The sequence below is a fragment of the Diaphorina citri genome, unplaced genomic scaffold (assembly GCF_000475195.1).
Source record: "Diaphorina citri unplaced genomic scaffold, Diaci psyllid genome assembly version 1.1 scaffold9052, whole genome shotgun sequence".
Lineage (NCBI taxonomy): Eukaryota > Metazoa > Arthropoda > Insecta > Hemiptera > Psyllidae > Diaphorina > Diaphorina citri.
In genome coordinates, this window is record NW_007386426.1 from 9,767 (window position 1) to 12,624 (window position 2,858).

The 2,858-nt window shown below is 38.7% G+C and overlaps 1 long non-coding RNA gene across 1 annotated transcript in view; it reads right to left on the reverse strand.

Annotated features, from left to right (window-relative positions):
* The window catches only part of LOC103522526, a 10,305-nt gene extending 7,505 nt beyond the window's left edge, over window positions 1-2,800 (reverse strand). Inside the window, exon 1 of the long non-coding RNA XR_542008.3 lies at window positions 2,582-2,800. This is a non-coding gene — a long non-coding RNA (uncharacterized LOC103522526). The remainder of the gene's footprint in view (window positions 1-2,581) is intronic.
* Between the last annotated feature and the right edge of the window lie 58 nt (window positions 2,801-2,858).

Here is a 2,858-nt window from a genome sequence, read left to right on the forward strand (position 1 = left end):
TTGTTCTACAAAGATAGAGTTGATCCTTTTTTTCTTTAATTAATTTTCGCTCCCTTGTTAAGTACTACACTTGTACTTCGGATGGTGTTTAGCGAAAAGCCTCCAAAAGTCGAGTGTACTTAGGTGGGATAAACCTTTTTTTTCAAAACAAATGCAGGACTGACATTGTTGTTGCGAACGGCAAAGTAACACCCTGTACTTAGGATGGCATTCTCGCTAAGGCCACTTTAACTAAGACACATGCGTCTCCAAAATTCATTCTTAAGGAGTTTGGACACAGGGCGCCCCTGTTTTCGGAAGGGTGCTACTTCCTGAAAGTTATTCCTAACGTACAGTGAGGTAACGTCCAATAGGTATCCCCATGACTATGAGTTATTTAGCCTAGGCGAGCAGATAGGAACTGGGGAAAAGAACTTCTCTGGAGAAGTTAATAAAGACTGTATTTACCTTTACTGGGATGGATGCAAACTTTTAGATATCTTAAGATTGATACTCTATGGATTTGAGAGGTTATCTTTTTAAAAAGTTATGTCTGATTGGGGGTATTGAGTGCGTTTTTTTTTGTCTTCTTCGGAAATCTTCGGACTATAATTCCGAATGCTTTGGAATCATAATAAACAAACACCGGCTTTTCAGTCTGCATTTGAAAGGAGCAAAAGATACACAAGTTCCTAGGCACGTCCTACCGTAACGCCTCCTATCTGTAAAAATCAAGCCGACCGTAGCGAGTAAATCTGTAGCTTCATGCTGGACATGAATCCTACCGTATCGCCAGATTTAAGTTATATTTCTCCTACCATAATGGCGGAACCATGATTTCATGTGACACATGAATCTGTCCGCAAAAGGTTAAACTGTTGAATTAGGACAGCGGTTCTAAACCTTTTTTTCGCCCGCGTACCCTCGCCACCATCGTAATGAGTACCGGGTACCCATACCTAGGTTGGTCGAGGATGCGACACGAAACTTTTGCTTAAGACCGGTGCAACGCTTGGCGGCATTTAACCGCTTTTTGGCGGTTTTCGGTGTAATTTAACAATATCTCGGGAACGGTATAAGCTAAAGACTTGAAATTTGGTATGAAATTCACAAATAAGACAAGGATGCAACACAAAAACACAAAAAATTGGTTGAGATAGGTGCTGCGCTTGGCGGTGCTTTTGGACGGATTTCGACCGTTTTTTTGGCGGTTTTCAGCTATACCGACTAAAAGATTAGAGATATTGTAAAAGTTAGGGTAAAATAATACTCAAATAGGTATCATTCAATAGGATAAGGAAAGTTGTGTGATGTTCACACCAGATTTTTTTTCTGTCATTCTCATGTTTTAATATTTAACACTTTGAAGTCATTCATAGAAATTCTCTCTCTCTCTCTCTCTCTCTCTCTCTCTCTCTCTCTCTCTCTCTCTCTCTCTCTTCAATGTCGTTTGATTTTATGTTTGAAACGGAATTTCAAATGAGAAGAACAGAGCGAGAGAGAGAGCGAATTGACATTCTGTTTGTCTATTTTCTATTACTTTTTCTCATCCATTGGGATTGAGAGAGAAAGAGATAGAAATAGAGAGAATGTATGTGGGAGGGAGAGAGATCTCAAAGCTTGAACTTTTATTATGGCCATTTTATATTCCTCTCTCTCTCTCCCTCTCTCTCATCCCTCTCTCTCAAATGCGAAATTTCTGTAAAACGAAAAAAAAAAAAAAAAAAAGAGTGCAACGTTTTGTGTTGTATCCTTGTCAAATTTGTGAACCACATACCAAATTTCAAGTCTCTAGCTTATACCGTTCCCGAGATATTGTTAAATTACACCGAAAACCGCCAAAAAACGGTAAAATGCCGCCAACCGTTGCACCGGTCCTAAACAAAAGTTTCGTGTCGCATTCTTGTCACATTTGACAGCTACATACCAAATTTCAAGTCTCTAGCTCTTACCGTTCTCGAGATATTTTGTTTACAGACAGACAGACAGACAGACACACACACAGACAGACACACACACGGACCAATGGCTGAAACTTTGTATTTAGGCTCTAGGGACCTCAAAACGTGTTTTGACACTAAAAACTGACCATCGAAAATTTGACCCGATTACATTACTTTCCTTCCTATAGGATAAGGAAAGTAAAAAGGAGTGAGATCCCCCACAAAAATACAAATGTGAAAAAAGGCCAAGTCCTATCCAAAAAAATGTCGGCCTATAAAAGTGGTGAGATCAGAAAATGAAGGCCAAGTCTGCATTCCCAGTTTTTCGTGTCTGCTGAAAATGCTGGATCTCAAATACCTACTTCAACCTTCTCTCAATTTCAACTTGGCATTGTTTTCCTTTTATTTTCATGTTAATAATAGGTACCTATTTTATTAATTTGAGAAGGAAAAGGGAAAACATTGTTAAGTTGAAATTGAGAGAAGGTTGAAGGAATTGAGGTCCAGCATTTTCACCAGACACGAAAAACTGAGAATGCAGACTTGGCCTTCATTTTCTGATCTCACCACTTTTATAGGCCGACTTTTTTGGATAGGGACTTGGCCTTTTTTTTTACATTTGTTTTTGTGGGGTTAAGATATAAATTCCATGAACTTACCTAGTATTGCCAAACAAAATACCACTAATAAACATATGCTGATACTGTTCATGTTGTTAGTTGCTGAAGTTGGTGCTGGAGCAGTAGAAAAGACACTTCACACTTCCGAAGATAGCGAATTAGAGACAAGGAATATTTCGATTGAGGACAGATCAGTCTAAAGAAGATTCTATTGAGGAGAGTTTGACCTCAATAACTGTACTGAGTACCAGAGTTCCTGTGCCAGCTGCTTTTATTGTCGGAATTTTGTAAAAAAATAGATACCTACATACATTAT